General features: G+C 46.3%; 1 long non-coding RNA gene across 1 annotated transcript in view; it reads left to right on the top strand.

The window, feature by feature from the left end:
• Positions 1-20801, top strand: part of LOC142499831 (uncharacterized) — a 31852-nt gene that overhangs the window by 5187 nt on the left and 5864 nt on the right. The window contains exon 2 of the long non-coding RNA XR_012802750.1: positions 4233-4649. This is a non-coding gene — a long non-coding RNA (uncharacterized LOC142499831). The remainder of the gene's footprint in view (positions 1-4232; positions 4650-20801) is intronic.

Raw genomic sequence — 20801 nt, 5'->3', positions numbered from 1 at the left:
GTGTGTGTGTGTGTGTGTGTGTGTGTGTGTGTGTGTGTGTGTGTGTGTGTGTGTGTGTGTGTGTGTGTGTGTGTGTGCCTGCGTGTGTGTGTGCCTGTCTGTGTGTATGTGCCTGTGCCTGTCTGTGTGTATGAGTGTGTGTGTGTTGCTTTACTTACCTTCAATCAGCAGCCCGAGCCGTGGAGGGAGGGGGGGGAGAGTAGCGGGTCCCTCCGCTCAAGCCACGCCCCCCCTCCCGCTCAAGCCTCCCACTCACCTCCCGCTCTGGCTCCCGCTCCCTACAGACCGCATATCGCGGTCTGTGTATGTCAGCGCCCCGCCTGTCTGCAGTGCGGGTGCGCTGACTCTGGGAGCGGGGCCTTAGCCTTAGGCAGGTCTGCAACCCTGCCTTTCACCATTATCCCCAGCATACAGTGCTTCCACTGCAGCAAGGGATTCTGGGAAATGACATGCTCCATGGTCCCATCCCCAACATCAGGGGACAACCCAATTCTCACATTACAGCACTCTGCAGAACATGTGCCTGCACAAAATGGCGGTTGGATCAAGTCTCAGCCCAGCGACCAATAGAAAAGCTGTGATGTCATTGCGAGATGACGTTGCGGCTCTCTATTGGTGACCCCACGGCCATGTTTATAGACTGGCAGCCACATTTGTTGGGGTTTTTTTTGCATCACCACCGGCATAAAAATGACTACAAACATCTGTGGCAGCGAGGGTCACTGGACATCGAGGGGCTGGAGATTACCTCCGGGGGACCCCTTCCCTATTCAGGTAAGATTTTTTTTTAAATATCCATTTGGGAGGGGGGGATGCTGGTGCTTTAACTTCCTTGGTATGTTCCTCTATACCTTTCCTTTCTAAAAAGATGCCTAACCCAAGGGTGCGCAAACTTTTGCTCCTGCGCCCCCTGCCTTGTGTCCCCCGGAATGATGCGCGGGGTCATGAGGATGTCACGTGACCCGACGCCTCGTTGCTATGGCAACGCCCGTGTGATGTCACGCCGCATGACCCCGCGGCATTTTTGACGCCGCGTTTACATGGAGACGCTTCCAGGCGCCGGCTGAATCACGGTAAGTTGGGGTTCTGGAGGCCTCATGCGATCCCCGGCATTTCATTTTAATGCCATGGGGAAGAGTGCGGGGCCTCTGCAACCGCCCGCGCCCCCAGTTTGCGCACCCCTGCCCTAACCTATTCTTAAATATATCTAATGTATCGGCCATCACAGGCTCCATCAATAGTAAAAAAAAAAGTGATAGTAATCAGACCTGTGACACATTTGCTTCATAATTTACTACTATTTATGGTTCATATATATAAGCATTGAAACATAGCCCTGAACAGAACAAAAAACAGATATCACAGTGGGAGGTGGGGTACAGTGCTGGAGCCTATTTGGGCTTCTAACACAATGTTAATCCTGTCTGTAAATGTTACTTATGCCCATAATCATATCTCTGACTGTCCATGAAATAGTTGTAAACTGAATGTGTGTAGCCTTTGTTCATTTAATGTAACCACTTATTATTATAATTGTTTGTTCTTTCCTGTCTGTCTCTTGTGTAACAAAATAATTGTATTTCATTGTAGTTGTTCTAAAACTGACTGTAAAGTATTGCGATGCCCCCTGAAGTGGAGGCCTGAATTTACATTAAAAAATACATGATGGATGATGATGTGAGGGAGAACCAGGACAGATGGAGGAAGATGGTCTGGGCGGCCAACCATGGAAGTCGAGACGGGCCCACTTCCCTTGCCGGTCCTGGTTCTCCTAGCTATCTGCGTTCCTTGGGGCCAGTCCGTCCCTGGGTAAACATTGCTACAAGGTGGTGTGGAAAGCCAACAGGATGCTTGGTTGTATTGAGTAAAGTAGTAGAAAGAAGAGAGAGGTGGTAATTCCATATTATGTCGATCATTGATAGGACTTTAACTAGGGTACCGTGTCCAGATATCACTAAGGTAGAAGAGCTTGTGAATGTTGAAAGGTCTGTAATGTGCAGCTTAAAATACTGAAGGACCTTAGCCTGTACAGCTCGGAGGAAAGGAGGGAGAAGGCTGGAAATGATAGAAACGTTTAAATACACCAAGGGTATCAACATGGTACAGTATATAAAGAAATATATTTAAGAGAAGGAAGAATGCTAGTGCTAGAGATATTACTCTGAAGTTAGGGTGAGAGTGTAAATGGAATTCAAGTGATTCTGAATCCATGCTGTCTGTTAGAATCCATTTTGTTTCCCCAGACTCTATTCAGACGGAACTGAGAAAGATTGTGTAATATAAGAAAAACACATTTAAGGGGAATAAATAATTGATTTGTAGGAAAGTTTGAACAAGTTAATTGTTTATAATACATTTTGGGTACAAGATGGAGTCTGTCTAAGGCCAAGATAAGAGTATAGGCTTTGTACCCAGACTTTTCCCAGGGTTGTTTCATTGTATTATTGTTTCATACTAACAAGCCAAGCATATGTTAATAGCTAGGAATTACTATATTAATCTGTTTTTAGAGTAGATACATCAGAACGTAAAGAATGAACGAACCAACAATACCATAAAGCAATTAACAATGCTCCATCCGCCAGCCATAGTCTGTTTAAGTTTGGCCTGTACCCGTAGATGAAGCTTATTGTCATTTAGTTATTTATCGCCTTACAATAAATGAATGAACTGTCAGGACATCTGTTTTCGGATATTTCATTTGATATTGGATAAGAGAAAACGCACGATTACAAACATAAGAAACTTTCTTCTTCGCAAGGACTTCATCATCTTTGATCGATCTTTCATAATATCATTTTCAATGGACTACATATATTTTCGGTTTGCGAGCCATGATCGAATCTAGCCATATTTTACTTACAGCAAAGAAGTTTATTTTCAACATTCCAGCAAGAAAACAAGGACTATTATCAACATTGTATTGTATTGTATGTCTTTATTTATATAGCGCCATTAATGTACATAGCGCTTCACAGCAGTAATACACGTGGTAATCAAATAAATAACAGATAATATAAAAAACAGATCATGGGAATAAGTGCTTCAGACATAAAAGTAACATTAAGGTAGAGGAGTTCCTGCTCCGAGGAGCTTACAGTCTAATTGGTAGGTAGGGAGAACATACAGAGACAGTAGGAGGGAGTTCTGGTAAGTGCGTCTGCAGGAGGCCAAGCTTTATATCATGTGTCCAGTATTATCCACAGTGCTATTCATATGCTTGTTTAAGAAAGTGTGTCTTAAGGTGGGTCTTAAAGGTGGATAGAGTGGGTGCTAGTCGGGTATTGAGGGGAAGGGCATTCCAGAGGTGCGGGGCAGTCAGTGAAAAAGGTTTAAGGCGGGAGAGGGCTTTAGATACAAAGGGGGTAGAAAGAAGACATCCTTGAGAAGAACGCAAGAGTCGGGATGGTGTATAACGAGAAATTAGAGCTGAGATGTAAGGAGGGGCAGAAGAGTGTAAAGCTTTAAAAGTGAGGAGGAGAATCGAGTGTGAGATGTAGGATTTGATAGGAAGCCAGGAGAGGGATTTCAGGAGGTGAGACGCTGAGACAGATTTAGGAAAGAGCAGAGCGATTCTGGCAGCAGCGTTTAGGATAGATTGTAGGGGAGACAGGTGAGAGGCAGGAAGACTGGACAGCAGGAGGTTACAGTAGTCGAGACGGGAGAGAATGAGGGCCTGAGTCAGAGTTTTAGCAGTCGAGCAACAGAGGAAAGGGCGTATCTTTGTTATATTGCGGAGGAAAAAGCAACAGGTTTTAGAAACGGTTTGAACGTGAGAGGAGAATGTGAGAGAGGAGTCGAGTGTGACCCCTAGGCAGCGTGCTTGGGCTACTGGGTAAATGATCGTAGTTCCAACAGTAATGTGGATGGAGGTAGTAGGGCCAGGTTTGGGAGGAAGTATGAGGAGCTCTGTTTTTGCCATGTTGAGTTTAAGGCGGCAGAGGGCCATCCAGGATGATATAAAAGAGAGACATTCAGAAACTTTGGTTTGTACAGCAGGTGTAAGGTCGGGTGTTGAAAAGTATATTTGTGTGTCGTCAGCATAGAGGTGATATTTAAACCCAAGAGATGTTATTCGGTAACCTAGAGAGAGTGTGTACAGAGAAAAGAGAAGAGGTCCCAGGACAGAGCCCTGGGGTACCCCCACAGAGAGATCAATAGAGGAGGAGGTGGTGTTAGCAGTAGAGCTAACATTGGAGCCAGCTTTAATCGACAAACCACTTAACTTCCAGAGAGAAGATAGAGGGCGTGCCATGGTTCCTCGCTGAAAATGGTTGCAAGCGAAGAGGCCTAGATCAAAGAACAAGAAAAGCAAAGATAGATCTAAAGAACTAATCGCCAGGAAAGAACCAGAAGAAAAGAAACAGCAGTGATAAGACGTTTCCAGATTCATTTGATTTGTGGGGAGACATGAGAGATGCTCTTATACAGTATCAGGATCACCAAGGATCACCAAGGATCATCAGGATCACTAAAGATAACCAAGACTATGAGATCTGTGAAAGGCACGACTAATTCCAGAACACACGTTTCTGAAGAAATGGTTTCTGAGGAGGGGTTCGATCTATTCTGAAAGGCACCAGGCCGAGGATTGACCAATGCATGGTTGATTTCCTCTGGCGGTACCAACAGGAAAACCTTCTGCTTGCGTAAGTACCAAAAGCAGCTCATTCTTTTGGATACTGTGTAATCTAATAGGGATTTGATCCAGAAACAGGCTAATAAATGTAAGGTTCCTCTGGTAACGCAGAAGGTTCAGGGTGTGTAGAAATATGGGGTTCCCTATGGAAGCAGGATGTCACAGTGTGTAGAAATATGGGGTTCCCTATGGAAGCATGATGTCAGGGTGAGTAGAAATATGGGGTTCCTTATGGAAGCAGGCTATCAGGTATATATAAATATGGGGTTCCCTATGGAAGCAGGCTATCAGGGTATGTAGAAATATGGGGTTCCCTATGGAAGCAGGACGTCACGGTGTGTAGAAATATGGGGTTCCCTATGGAAGCAGGATGTCACGGTGTGTAGAAATATGGGGTTCCCTATGGAAGCAGGATGTCAGGGTGTGTAGAAATATGGGGTTCCTTGTGGAAGCAGTCTATCAGGGTATGTAGAAATATGGGGTTCCCTATGGAAGCAGGATGTCACGGTGTGTAGAAATATGGGGTTCCCTATGGAAGCAGGCTATCAGGGTATGTAGAAATATGGGTTTCCTTATGGAAGCAGTATGTTAGGGTATGTAGAAATATGGGGTTCCCTATGGAAGCAGGCTATCATGGTATGTAGAAATATGGGGTCCCCTATGGAAGCAGGAAGTCACGGTGTGTAGAAATATGGGGTTCCCTATGGAAGCAGGAAGTCACGGTGTGTAGAAATATGGGGTTCCCTATGGAAGCAGGAAGTCACGGTGTGTAGAAATATGGGGTTCCCTATGGAAGCAGGAAGTCACGGTGTGTAGAAATATGGGGTTCCCTATGGAAGCAGGATGTCACGGTGTGTAGAAATATGGGGTTCCCTATGGAAGCAGGCTACGTCTGTATTTAAAGCTATTGAGAAAAATTAATGTGGCTCCCATAAAGAGAAAAATAAATTTCCGTTTCTGACCAGAAGGGTTTTAATTACGAGCAATAAATTCGCTTGGAGAAAATGTTCAAAAAATGAAAAATAAATCAAACCCTTTACCTGTTACTATTGTTACTAACAAAACGGTCATCAAATTCAAAAGAAGTCATTTTTTATGCATTACGAAGTAATAAACGTGTTAAAAGCTGAAGAATTTTTAAAAAATGACGTTTTATGAAGTGATTTTTTGTTTTTGTGCGAGCTGCTCAGGGAAGAGGTGCGGAAGTATTTCCGTATTTCTTCATGTGAAGGAGCTCCTTATCTGCCCGCAGTTTCTATGTTTTTACGCGGAGCAGTTTGCTACTCTGTGTTTTGCGCATTTCGGAATCGAACACTTTCTGTCAGTTCAGACCTGATCAGCTATCCAACACACACACACAAATAGAAAAAGAACTGCAAGACATACTTTCTAATGTCAAGTAACTGTACACATGCTCCATATAAACACACCCCACACTGCAGGGGTGGCCAACTCCAGTCCTCAAGGGCCACCAACAGATCAGGTATTAGGGAAATCCCTGCTTCAGCACAGGTGGCTCAATCAGTGGCTCAGTCAACGACTGAGCCACTGATTGAGCCACGTGTGCTGAAGCAAGTCAACGACTGAGCCACTGATTGAGCCACCTGTGCTGAAGCAAGTCAACGACTGAGCCACTGATTGAGCCAACTGTGCTGAAGCAAGGGTATCCTGAAAACCTGAGCTGTTGGTGGCCCTTGAGGACTGGAGTTGGCCACTCCTGCCATGTTGCATACTCATACATGTGGGGCTGAATTGGTGCAAAGTAGCTTGGTACATTGACTATAATATAACAGGGACAGTTTGGGAGCATTATAAAAATGTTTTCTTCTGGGGGCATTCATCTGGCTGGAAAGTGTTTAAGTATTGGAAATGAAGTGCACATCATATTATGCACCTCACAATGGCAGAGGGATAGAGTGGGGACCTTTAAACTCAATGCGTGACTTTCAAGGGTCAGCTGGAGCAGCAGGATCAGCAAACCCAGCGGAACAGGTGTCCCTGGGCAGCAAGGAGAGGGCAGGTGTGCAACAGGTGCCCTGTGAACGGAGAAGAAGAGCCCTGCTGTCAAACGTTATTAAAACAGCCACCCATCCTAAAAAAGGCAGCTATATAAATATATTATCCAGTTATCCAATATATTTATTTATATAATCTGTGGTATCAAAACGTTAGCCAATATCCCAATAGATGATGTACGCATACACAAGCAGTTGGATATTGTACATGAAATTGATCTCTGCGGCGTCTTGATTTCATTCTCATGGTATAAAGTGGCCAAAGAAAACATTAGAGAATGTGGATTCAGTTCTTTCCTCCGACGCCATCATGTTGTGTGGGAAGATGCAGAGAGTAGCCAGAAATCAGCTGGCCTTATGTGCATGTATTTTTCTGTTAGACCCTTCGAAGCTTTCCACTCAATAATTGGTTGGAAATTAGATTAAAATGTCAGCTGCAGCAAAAGAAAAGAATGCACATTTCCAGCAACCTGAGACAATTATTACTTTCCATAACTGCAGAGCACAATCACACATATTGGACGAGTTTCAGCTGACTGCCAATAACCTGACATTAATTGAGCTGTGACTTTTATAGTTATGGAAACATGAATAAAATGCAGAGATACTGACTCACGTCAGTGGTGCAGATGGCACTGCTTTGCTCCGGAGCTGTTTTTGCTTCCATGAGTTTAATCCCTGTGTGCTGTAGAAAAGCCTCAGCTGTTCCTGCAGCAAAAAGCTGCTGTTCCGTTAGTCAGGCCCTCCTGCCGAAGCAAAGGCTAATTTTAGTTCTTTTGAGTGGAAGTGTATTCCCCAAATTTGGAATTCTATGGCTACCCCCGATCAAGAAATTAAAACCGCTTATTCCCAAAGGCATCAGTGGGCAAAAGGGCAGGATTGGGTAGAAGGTGTGGGTAGCTGGCGTGGGTAGCAGGCACAGGTAGCAGGCGTGGGTAGCAGACGTGGGTAGCAGGCGTGGGTAGCAGGTATGGGTAGCAGGCGTTGGTAGCAGGCATAGGTGGCAGGCGTGGGTAGCAGGCGTGTGTAAAATGTGTGGGTAGCAGGCGTGGTTAGCAGGCGTGGGTAGCAGGCGTGGGTAGCAGGCATGGGTAGCAGGCGTGGGTAGCAGACGTGGGTAGCAGACGTGGGTAGCAGGTATGGGTAGCAGGCGTGGGTAGCAGGCATAGGTGGAAGGCGTGGGTAGCAGGCGTGTGTAAAATGTGTGGGTAGCAGGCGTGGGTAAAGGCGTGGGTAGTAGGCGTGGGTAGTAGACGTGGGTAGCAGGCGTGGGTAGCAGGCGTGGGTAGCAGACGTGGGTTGCAGGTGTGGGTATCAGGCATGGGTAGAAGGTGTGGGTAGCAGGTGTGGGTAGCAGACGTGGGTAGCAGGTATGGGTAGCAGGCGTGGGTAGCAGGCGTGGGTAGCAGGCGTGGGTAGCAGATGTGGGTAGCAGATGTGGGTAGCAGGCGCGGGTAGCAGGCGTGGGTAGCAGATGTGGGTAGCAGATGTGGGTAGCAGGCGCGGGTAGCAGATGTGGGTAGCAGGCGTGGGTAGCAGATGTGGGTAGCAGGCGCGGGTAGCAGATGTGGGTAGCAGATGTGGGTAGCAGGCGCGGGTAGCAGATGTGGGTAGCAGGCGTGAGTAGCAGCCGTGGGTAGCAGGCGTGGGTAGTAGGCGTGGGTAGCAAGTGTGGGTAGCAGGCGTGGGTCAGATGTGGGTAGCAGATGTGGGTAGCAGGCGTGGGTAGAAGGCGTGGGAAAAAGGCGTGGGTAGCAGGCGTGGGAAAAAAGCGTGGGTAGCAGGCGTGGGTAGCAGGCGCGGGTAGCAGGCGCGGGTAGCAGACGTGGGTAGCAGGCATGGGTAGCAGGCGTGGGTAGCAGGCGTGGGTAGCAGATGTGGGTAGCAGATGTGGGTAGCAGGCGCGGGTAGCAGGCGTGGGTAGCAGATGTGGGTAGCAGATGTGGGTAGCAGGCGCGGGTAGCAGATGTGGGTAGCAGGCGTGGGTAGCAGATGTGGGTAGCAGGCGCGGGTAGCAGATGTGGGTAGCAGATGTGGGTAGCAGGCGCGGGTAGCAGATGTGGGTAGCAGGCGTGAGTAGCAGCCGTGGGTAGCAGGCGTGGGTAGCAGGCGTGGGTAGTAGGCGTGGGTAGCAAGTGCGGGTAGCAGGCGTGGGTCAGATGTGGGTAGCAGATGTGGGTAGCAGACGTGGGTAGAAGGCGTGGGAAAAAGGCGTGGGTAGCAGGCGTGGGGAAAAAGCGTGGGTAGCAGGCGTGGGTAGCAGGCGCGGGTAGCAGGCGCGGGTAGCAGATGCGGGTAGCAGGCGTGGGTAGTAGATGAGGGTAGCAGGCGTGGGTAGCAGATGTGGGTAGCAGGTGTGGGTAGCAGGCGTGGGTAGCAGGCGCGGGTAGCAGATGTGGGTAGCAGGCGTGGGTAGCAGGCGTGGGTAGCAGGCGTGGGTAGCAGGTATGGGTAGCAGGCGTGGGTAGCAGGCGTGGGTAGCAGATGTGGGTAGCAGGCGTGGGTAGCAGGCGTGGGTAGCAGGCATGGGTAAAAGGCGTGGGTAGCAGGCGTGGGTAGCAGGCGCGGGTAGCAGGCGCGGGTAGCAGGCGCGGGAAGCAGGCGCGGGTAGCAGATGTGGGTAGCAGATGTGGGTAGCAGGCGTTGGTAGGCTTCGGTAAATTAACAGTTATAATGGCGTTTCATTTCCACGAAGCCTCACTCATTTGGAAAGCAGTTCCACTCATTCCCAGAACCAGTGACCTCAATGGGGGCCACGAATGGGTATTTTATGATTATTATCAAAGCATAATTGTAATTAGGAATTACGGTTTTAGGTTTAAATAAAACAAAAAGCGACTGATAATCTTACAGCTAAGCTTTTAAATGAAAATAAAGCCTCATTTCTCATCGATTGTATTGTACCAGCCCAGCCACGGACAGGATACAAAGGCAACCCGAAGGAAGTATGAAGCGCACAGATAAACACTGAATTCAAACGCGTGATTTCCCCCCACAATAAACACAGAAAACCAGAATCCCTAATTATAATGGGATGCTTCAAAGTTCCCACTGGTGCAATTTCTCTTTTCGGCGATGACATTGGCCAGGTCTGCGCTGGTGTTAACCAGTGTGCGCAAGCGGTCAGCGACAGGTGCAGGAAACGCAAATATTGTCTCTCTCCACATCAATGCATCCGGGCACTCTGCTCTGATTCTGGTGTTTTTGCACCTGCATGCATGTGGGGAGTGATTATTTAGAGCAGGGGTGCGCAAACTGGGGGTGCAACATTTTCTTGGGGGGGGGGGGGGGTGCGGGCGGTTGCTGAGGCCCCGCGTTCTTCCCCAAGGCATTTAATTTAATGCCAGGGGATCGCGCGAGGCCTCTGCAACTCTCAACTTACTGGGATTCAGAAGCGTGGTGACGCGTCGTCATGGCAATGCGGGATCATGTGATGTGACGTCACATGACCCGTCACCATAGCAACGTCGCGGGGTCACGGCGGGATGTCACATGACCCCGCGGCGTCATTTGACACCAGAAAACAAGGTTGGGGGGAGCGAGCACCGGGGGGAGCAGGCAGTGGGGGCGCAGCGACAATAGTTTGCGCACCCCTGATTTAGAGCAATGGAAGGAACTAGAAAATAATTTGATGTACATGTCACATGGGAGGCATCAAATTCTCCGAAATAAAAATATGAACAATGTTGCACACGATAAAGTACTTGTGTGCTTCCAGTTTGTTGTAACTACACTATGGCCAGATCCACAAAAGGGTGCTCTGCTTCAGCGTGCCCCAGCTCCCATTCATGTGAATGGGAGTAACGGCGTGCTAAAGGTTTGCACCCTTTTGTGGATCTGGACTTACATGTCGCTAATTGGGACTGGGGCATTAGTACAAGAAATACATTCAATAGAAATCAACCTAATTACAATGCAACAAACTGTTATAGAACAAAATAACATTGTAACAAATTCAGACGATGCCCACCCAAGTTCTCACATGTTATTATAGCTCGTTGTATTTTCTAACACAGTGTTTCTCAACAAGGATTGCCCGGGCGTTCCTAAAGGGATTCCTGCCATTTTTAGATCATTTGAAAATTGCACCAAATTCAGAAGAATTTACAATGCATCTGATCTCAGACGCGCTATTAGAGAGGGTTGGGGTTCCTTACAATGCATCTGATCTCAGACGCGCTATTAGAGAGGGTTGGGGTTCCTTACAATGCATCTGATCTCAGACGCGCTATTAGAGAGGGTTGGGGTTCCTTACAATGCATCTGATCTCAGACGCGCTGTTAGAGAGGGTTGGGGTTCCTTACAATGCATCTGATCCCAGACACGCTATTAGAGAGGGTTGGGGTTCCTTACAATGCATCTGATCTCAGATGCGCTATTAGAGAGGGTTGGGGTTCCTTACAATGCATCTGATCTCAGACGCGCTATTAGAGAAGGTTGGGGTTCCTTACAATGCATCTGATCTCAGACGCTCTATTAGAGAGGGTTGGGGTTCCTTACAATGCATCTGATCTCAGATGCGCTATTAGAGAGGGTTGGGGTTCCTTACAATGCATCTGATCCCAGACACGCTATTAGAGAGGGTTGGGGTTCCTTACAATGCATCTGATCTCAGACGCTCTATTAGAGAGAAAGAAAAGAGGTTGGGGCGCTCCCTATTTGTATAGGCTTTTGATGTTGCCTGTGTGGTAGTGTGTAACCAAAGAAAGGGTAGTGTATACTTGCCCTTGTTGTTTTCTGCAGCTGGACCAGTAGAGAAGATAAAGCCCGGAATCTTCTTGTAGTTGCAGTGGAGGTGGAGGGTTGGTCAGCGCACGGGATTTTGCTCAAACGTAGAGATAAGAGGATAGGAAGATATGGAACACGGTATTAGTGTTTTAGTAATCGAACGGTACAATACAGCCAAAAGAACTTTGGAATTAAAAATGTATGAAAAATATATTTTAAAACTCTTTGGAATTAAAGAACCTTGGTAATTAAAAGTAAAAATATAAATAAATATATAAATATATGAAAAAATATATTCTAAAATAGCTTAAAAATAGATTAGAAAATCCTTAAATAAAATCCTTAAATAAAATTTAAATGGAATTGTGTGGTTTTTAATTTTTTTGTGAACAGAAGCAGAATATGTGCTATATGTGGATGACTAACAGGGTGTGTTTATATAGCCTGTTGTTGGTCTGAGGTAAAAAGGGGATAATGGGGCTGGTTAGCAGAGTTTAATGCGCAGTCTTTCCTTCACGGAATGCTGCTAAAAACAATAACTTTCTCACCCTCCTGGTGGAGGCAGTACGTGAGTTGCTTCTCTCCCGGGGGCCCAAATAGGAAGAAAAGGGCCGAACTCGGTGAGTGAGCAAAATAGAATTTATTAGGTACAGAAAACAAAGTCAAAATAACACTCACGGTACAGCTTTAAAACAGCCCAGCATCAGCCTGATCGTCCGGTGATATTCCTCTCACCAGTACAGCTCCCGTGGTCGCGTCCGACGGCGGGACCGGAAGAGGAGGTCTTACCGGATGTCAGCAGGCTGGCTGGGTCCTTCAATCAATGGGCTCCGGCAGGGAACAACTAGTTTCGCAATAATGCTTCGTCAGGTTATTTTTCATACATTTTTAATTCCAAAGTTCTTTTGGCTGTATTGTACCGTTCGATTACTAAAACACTAATACCGTGCTCTATTAGAGAGGGTTGGGGTTCCTTACAATGCATCTGATCTCAGACGCGCTATTAGAGAGGGTTGGGGTTCCTTACAATGCATCTGATCTCAGATGCGCTATTAGAGAGGGTTGGGGTTCCTTACAATGCATCTGATCCCAGACACGCTATTAGAGAGGGTTGGGGTTCCTTACAATGCATCTGATCCCAGACACGCTATTAGAGAGGGTTGGGGCTCCTTACAATGCATCTGATCTCAGGTGCGCTATTAGAGAGGGCTGGGGTTCCTTACAATGCATCTGATCTCAGACGCACTATTAGAGAGGGTTGGGGTTCCATACAATGCATCTGATCTCAGACGCGCTATTAGAGAGGGTTGGGGTTCCTTACAATGTATTTAGTCTCAGACGCACTATTAGAGAGGGTTGTTGTTCCTTACAAATGCTACAATGATCTCATATATGCTATTTGAGAGGGTTGGAGTTCCTTACAATGTATCTGATCTCAGACACGTTATTAGAGAGGGTTGGGGTTCCTTACAATGCATCTGATCTCAGACGCACTATTAGAGAGAGTTGGGGTTCCTCAGAATATCACAATATAATTATAGGGTTTCTTAACCAAAACATGGTTAAAAACCACTGATCTCATTTATCCACACGGCGCTCTTTATTGACTCACCTCTTCCACAATCTGGAGTTCCCTCCAGGGCAAAATGTGCACTCGTTCAAGAAATGGGTAACTAGAGTTCTGGTCAGGTTAGGGGATTTAATAACAAACAACAGGCCTAAATCATTCAAGTCTCAGCAGAGAATGACTTGGGCAGTGGAGACATCTTTCTATACTTGCAGTTGAGAGGTTTCATACACACCCCTACCCCTAGCACCAGCCTAACGATGTTTGAGGAGCTTTGTCTTAAATCCCGTAATCAGTCAAGGACTACGTCTCTGTTGTATTAATTTATATTTCTCACCAGCACCCAGGAGAGTAGCGGGTTCATACATGAGTGGGAATCAGACCTCGATAGGATGCTGGACCCTGAGCAATGGGGGACATCTTCGAGGCCGCCTCAAAATTTTCTGTCTCCACGACCATCAAAGAAAACATTTATAAGGTCCTATACTGATGGTACCTAACTCCAATGTGGCTCTCCAGGATGTTTCCTGGGATCTCCCCCATGTGCCCTTGGGGATGTGGTCATCGGGCGGACTTTCTACATATGTGGTGGTCGTGTCCTAAGGTGGCTCGACTCTGGATACAGATTGATTCAAAATGTTTTAGGTTTCACATGGAGACTAAGCCCTTGGTTATGCCTACTAAATATGCCTTCTCAGAACCTGGACCAATATGTAAATACACTAATCTCATACATAGTGACGGCGACTAGATGCGCCGTAGCCCTACACTGGCAAGGAGTGGACCTCCCCTCTGAGATATGTTGAAAACAAAATATGGTGTATCCTCCAAGTGGAGAGAATGACAAGTTTCATGAGAGATTCATGTGCCAAGTTCCAGGGGCGTGGCAACCGTGGCTTATAAAACACAGCATACGGGGCTCATCTATCCAGTTTCTTGATCAGCTATGTGCAAAGTGGGGGGGCGCGAGATTCGCTGCAGGGGGGCGCGGGGTTTACAAAGGCCCCGCGTGCTTCCCGAAGGCGTTTAAATTAATGCCGGGGGAGCTGTCGGGCCTCTGTAAACTTCTCCTTGCCTTGATTCAGAAGGCTCCTGGTGACGCGTCGCCATGGCAACACGGCGTCAAATGACGCCACGGGGTCATGTGACAGGTACAATCTGTCCCAGGCCCCAGGACTCTTGTTCCCACTTGGAGTGATGTGATCCAGATACTGACTCCCATGTGCTTACCTGTACTGTAATTAGCACTTATGAATCTTTATCTTTGTTAATTTACACCAATGTAACTGTACCACCGCTGTGATTTGAGATTCCCTACCTGCCCCTCCTCCCCCCCCCCCCTCCTAATTTTCTTGTTTCTGTACTCCCCAACCCCATACCCAGCCCCCTCTCCACTTCTGTTTTTTTTATGTGTCAACTCATTTATGTATGTTTGCAAAATATACTGTAAAATCAATAACCAGCATCCGGTGGTTACTCTATATCTGAGCAAAGCAGAAATGAGAATTTCTCAGAGCTGTTTAGTGATTACTAGTAACTGCCCCAGAGGGTCACGCTGTGCAAAGTCTTTTTACCCCCACAAAAGTATAACCCTTGGGAAAAAGAAGGGGGGTATTATAGATATAGGATATTGACGAGGTAGAAGAGGAAGAAAGTATTTCTAGACGAAATGAAACACTAGAACATGGAATATCTGGTAAACTCAGGGACGTCTCACAGTACTTTACTTATGAGGTAGTGAATGCAGGGAATGGTTTCCCAGTAGAGGGGGTAGAGTCAAATACAGTAAATAATCCAAATATGTCTGAAATTGTTAAAAGGAAAGCAGATAACAAAAGGGAAAAAAGACAGATTACATCACGCAGTCAATGTTGGGTGTGCCAAATGTCTCCTAGCTGCTGTGTGTTCCTATGTAGCCATTCTGCAGACGCACATGAAAGGGTTGGTTCTTTTAAAAGACATGAAACAGATTTTTCTCCTTATCAGATCCTTCCAAACTTCATGAGCTGAATCCCAGCAAATACTCCCCAAGATAAGAGTCTGTCTAAACATCATGTTCCTACAGACAGTGGGAATCCTTGTAACTGCTGTATCCTGGAGCTTGCTATTGTGCAAATATAATACAAGGAAATACAAGGAGTTGTGGAAACGCACTAAGAGAGGGGCTGCTTCGCCACAAGCTGAGAAATCAACAAAACATTCTAAAAAGCACCCCAAAGAAACAAAATGGCCTCACTTAACATGAAATGCTGTCACTTTGCTCTGTGCTTCAAAACTACAAAGGCAAGAAAAACCTAAAGAAACACGAGTTTCCTGGAAAAATAACATGCTATCTGTCCACTGTTTATTGACAATGTTTCTGGCCATTGAGGTCGGATGATGCAATGGAGCACAGCGTAAGCCAGAGCTGGCCAACTCCTGTCCTCAAGGGCCACCAACAGGTCAGGTATTAGGGATATCCCTGCTTCAGCACAGGTGGCTCAATCAGTGGCTCACTCATTATGACTGAGCCACTGATTGAGCCACCTGTGCTGACGCAAGGATATCCTGAAAACCCTGAGGCCCTTGAGGACTGGAGTTGGCCAGTCTTTGACTGTGCCACTGATTGAGCCCTCGGTGCTGAAGCAGAGTCCCTGTAAACCTGACCTGTTGGTAGCTCTTGAGGACTGGAGTTGGCCTCCCTTGGTGTAAGGTCTCCTCTGGGAGATTCAGTTAGTATTGGAATGCCCAACATGGCTTTAATCTTCACGTGCGCCCATCACCCATGTACCCTATGGAAGAATAATATTTTCACATTATTTCTGTGTATAGCTTTAACCAGGCTTTTGTTTTCCATAGCTATAGGAAGAGTCATGCTTTGTGTTTCATTGCGTTATGGGTTAAGTGCTGGGCCCCGCGTCTTATCTACTGACCCCCCTTGTAGAGTCAGAGAGAGATGTACCAGTTGTCGGCCTTGAGAAAGATGAGGCAGCAAAGCACACAAGTTTTCTTTTTGCTTAATCTGCTCAAATATATTGCAAAATGTATAACCAAGTTACTGCAAGAAAAACAAGATCAAGAAAAGTAAGATGTCCAATAAATTCCTACTGTAAGTGCTGACATTGTGACATTAAATATGCCCGCACCTTCTTCAGGCATAAGATAGCTTTCTTAGAGCCTATAGTGCATTTATTTTGTGTTAAGTCAGACAGCAACGTTTTGATTTGCATTAAATGCACTCGTGCAAGCAGCTGCTGGAATAAAGTTTTTCAACAGATTTTTTTTGCCTAAAAAGAATGTGTGGGACTGAGTTTTTCTACAACAGCCCCCTATATCTCCCCATCACCTGTGTGACCCCTATATCTCCCCATCACCTGTGTGACCCCTATATCTCCCCATCACCTGTGTGACCCCTATATCTCCCCATCACCTGTGTGACCCCTATATCTCCCCATCACCTGTGTGACCCCTATATCTCCCCATCACCTGTGTGACCCCTATATCTCCCCATCACCTGTGTGACCCCTATATCTCCCCATCACCTGTGTGACCCCTATATCTCCCCATCACCTGTGTGACTCCTATATCTCCCCATCACCTGTGTGACCCCTATATCTCCCCATCACCTGTGTGACCCCTACATCTCCCACATCAACTGTGTGACCCCTATATACCCCCCTAAACCTGTTTGGACCCTGCTCTTGGCCTCCCTCACCACCTCACCACCACCCTCTCCCTCCTCGCTGTCCTGGGATGCCCGTCTCCTCTGCCGCCTCCTATCCGCCACCCAAGGGATGCCGACAGGGTGGGAGAGCCAGGACAGGTGCCCTGGGCCCAGTGGCTGTGGGGCCTCTTCCTTACTCTGTCCCACGCCCGTTGCGCGCCAGTGTTGGAAGCTCAGCGTGGGACAGAGTAAGGAAAGGCCTGCAGCTGGGGGAGAGCCGGGGCCCGGCCGCAAGATATTTATATGCATAGAGGGGGGGGGTGTATTTTATATGTTTTGGGGGTGTATTTGTTATATATATTGGGGTGGTGTGGGTGTATTTTTTAATATGTATTGGGGTGGTGGGTGTATTTTTTATATGTATTGGGGTGGTGGGAGGTGTTTTTTATATGTATTGTGGGGTGTTGTATTTTGATATGTATTGGGTGTGTATTTTATATGTTTTGGGTGGGTGTATTTTTTATATATGTATTGGGGGGTGTATTTTATATGTTTTGGGGGGCTGGGTGTATTTTTTATATTTATTAGGGGTGTATTTTTATATGTATTGGGGGACTGGGTGTATTTTTTATATTTATTAGGGGTGGGAGGTGTTTTTTTAATATGTGGTGGGTGTATTTTTTATATTTATTAGGGGTGTATTTTTATATGTATTGGGAGTGGGAGGTGTTTTTTTAATATGTGGTGGGGGAGGATTTTTAATATGTATTGGGGGTGGGGGTGTATATTTTTAATATGCATTGGGGGTAGGGTGTATTTTTATTATGTATTGGGGTGTGGGAGTGGGTGTATTTTTATTATGTATTGGGGGTCATATGTATTTAGTGGGGTAAGGCTTTTTGGTATGTATTTTTTTGGGGTGAATTGAGTGAGAGTTGGGTAATTGATGGAATGTGGGGGCAAGTGAGAGGACAGAGGGAGGTGAGTGAGGAAAAGAGAGAGTAAGAGTGAGACGCAGGAGAGAGAAATACATGCGAAGCGGGAGGGGGGAGATTGAGAGGGGGTGAGTGAGGAAGAGGGAGTGAGAAGGAGGGGAGAGAAATACATGCGAAGCGGGAGGGGGGAGATTGAGAGGGGTGAGTGAGGAAGAGGGAGTGAGAAGGAGGGGAGAGAAATACATGCGAAGCGGGAGGGGGGAGATTGAGAGGGGTGAGTGAGGAAGAGGGAGTGAGAAGGAGGGGAGAGAAATACATGCGAAGCGGGAGGGGGGAGATTGAGAGGGGGTGAGTGAGGAAGAGGGAATGAGAAGGAGGGGAGAGAAATACATGCGAAGCGGGAGGGGGGAGATTGAGAGGGGGTGAGTGAGGAAGAGGGAGTGAGAAGGAGGGGAGAGAAATACATGCGAAGTGGGAGGGGGGAGATTGAGAGGGGTGAGTGAGGAAGAGGGAGTGAGAAGGAGGGGAGAGAAATACATGGGAAGCGGGAGGGGGAGATTGAGAGGGGGTGAGTGAGGAAGAGGGAATGAGAAGGAGGGGAGAGAAATACATGCGAAGTGGGAGGGGGGAGATTGAGAGGGGGTGAGTGAGGAAGAGGGAGTGAGACGCAGGAGAGAGAAATACATGGGAAGAGGGTGGGAAATAGAGGGGACTCGGGATGTGTGAAATGGGGGGGGGCTCGCAATACCACAGAGGGAGGGGGGGTGCCCGGACGTAACTCTAGTCCTGGGCCCCTGGGAAATCTGTCTGCGACCCTGTTGAAACCTATACATATACACAATACAATCCTGCAGAATTTTGTTAAAATTAGTGCAGTTCAGTTCGCCATCTTGTTTCAAAATGGCGTCCAGTAGTATCCAATCATGGACAAAAATGTGTTCCTTGATCTCAGGAACCATCATGCAAAATGTGGTTACGATATCTTAAGATGTGTCCAAATGCAGCGTACAAACAGACAGACAAACAACGTTCCAAAATATATAGTAGATATCATGTTATAATGTAATTGTATCCATCTCCTAGTCTCTGTGTCTTCCCATATAACTTTTATCGAGCCACTGAGGCTTGTGTCTGTGTGAAGGTGTGGTGTAGTCATTAATATGTTGAATATATATTGTGTCTGACCTTGGAGAAATCACCTTTTCTTGCTGGGCCTTAAAGCTGCAGTTCAGTCAATATCCTGCATGTGTGGGTTTTTTAATAAATCAGTTCTGTAGTAAGAAAAAATACTTTTAGCATTTTCTGTTTTTAAAAAAACAACTTTGAAAGACCAATTTTCTTGTATTCTATTTTAACAGCCATTTGCTAAGGCACTGCCCCTTCAAATCCTGTCACAAGCCCTGGCATACTCCTTTGTCAGCCCTGCCCTCCCTCTAGCACATGTCAGGGCAGGAGTGCTCATGAATATTCATGAGCTTCCACTGACTGACAGAAGCAAATAAAAACATATGCCAGCTCTAATTATGTCACCAAATTTCGCTTATCAATACATGGAGAACGAATTGACTGGCAGCTATACAGTTCTTTAGGTAATTAGAGATTGCGCACATGAAACTATTGAAGTAAAAAAAAAAAAAAAAAGACTGAACTGCAGCTTTAAGATGTATTTTAAAATGATATGTATCTTTTCCTTTAACACTTCAGTAACGGTTCATGGCCATACAAACAGCCTCAGCCTTTTCGGGCGTTAATATATCCCAGAACAATTTAACCACCTGGAGCTGTTGAAATGATTTGAAGGAAGGTGACCACGTTACCTACCAGATATTCTTTCTGGATGAAACTTGTGTCCTACAGAAAGTCACCAACTCCCCACTCTAAGAATGCGCTCATGTTCCCTTATCTAATTATAGCCCCAACTGAGAATACTGTATGCTGAGCATTGTAAATTCCTTCCCTAAATTAACTCTGGGTCTGACACTTTTTATTTATTTTTTTACAGCATTCTGTGGCTGAGGAAGGAGATCACAAGGGGGGTATATTGCATTAGGAATACCATTGTCCATATTGAGTTATTGCTCCATAAACTAGTAAAGGACACTTATTATATCTAAGTAGAACAAGTCACTACTGTATGTAACTATGTAACTATGTAACTATGTAACTATGTAACTACGTAAGTCACTGTCATCTCGTTTATTTTAAGATTGTTGTACGATCTGATGAGCCGTTGCATTGTGCTAGCAGCAAAAGTCCCGAAGACCATGTCAAGTCCATCATTGTGTCTTCTTGGAATGCATCACAGGTCCCCCAGGCACAGGATGAGGGGATCTGAGAGTAGGGTTACCACATGGAACTGGGAGATTGTATTGTATGTCTTTATTTATATAGCGCCAAAAGTGTACTCAGCGCTTCACAAAGGGAGATGGAAAACCCTGAATTTACCGAGGTTTCCCTGTGTAACACGGAAGGTGTGTCATGGCAGTTCGAGCCAGTTCAGGCTTTTAAATCTTCTCTTCCACACTGACTGAAGCGGACGCTCTGGGGGGCGTTAGTGACTATAGAGAGGGGGTGTGGCTGGCAGGTTGGTTGGTTGGTTTGCCAGTGGACACCAATCCAGCTTTTTGCGTTGTGATGGTAATTTAACAATGTTGAGCTGGGTAAATCTCTCCCTGGAGCCGCCTCCACTTTACATGGGAAGCACCATGCAGATTTAATGCATAACCTGGCAAGCCTGCATACATCTGCCCCAGCAGTTATATGTATTAACTAGGGGGCGCTCAACTCCCATCGTCAAGCCCTCGCAACAGGTCACGTTTTCAGGATATCCCTGCTTCAGCACAGGTGGTTCAATCAGTCCCTTGAGCAGTCTTCAACTGAGCCTCTGTTTGAGTCACCTGTGCTAAAGCTGGGATATCCTGAGGTAGGGGGGGGGTGGAGTTAAGCACCCCTGTATTAAGGGATGGAAATGCCCTTTTTGCAACATGATTAATAGTCAGGGAGGTATTTCCATCCTGGTCTATGAGCATTAATGTTTGAATCTATGTTGCGTGTATCTCACCTTGTGTGCGTCAGTTCTAGATTTCGAGCATGTTTTATAGGAGACATTTGGAGCTGTTAACATGAAATATAATAATGAGAAATGTCAAATCATGTTCATGTATCAAAAGACTGTCACTTTCTTCCTTTTACTTAGCATCAAATGAATTCTGCCAGCTCGGATTAGGAGTCACCCGACTAATGATGTGTCCAGTGTAAAATATTAATAGGATTT

This window comes from Ascaphus truei, chromosome 7 (genome assembly GCF_040206685.1).
Source record: "Ascaphus truei isolate aAscTru1 chromosome 7, aAscTru1.hap1, whole genome shotgun sequence".
In the NCBI taxonomy this organism is placed as follows: domain Eukaryota; kingdom Metazoa; phylum Chordata; class Amphibia; order Anura; family Ascaphidae; genus Ascaphus; species Ascaphus truei.
The sequence above is the reverse complement of the archived record's forward strand: the minus strand, read 5'-3'. Positions and strand labels throughout refer to the sequence as shown.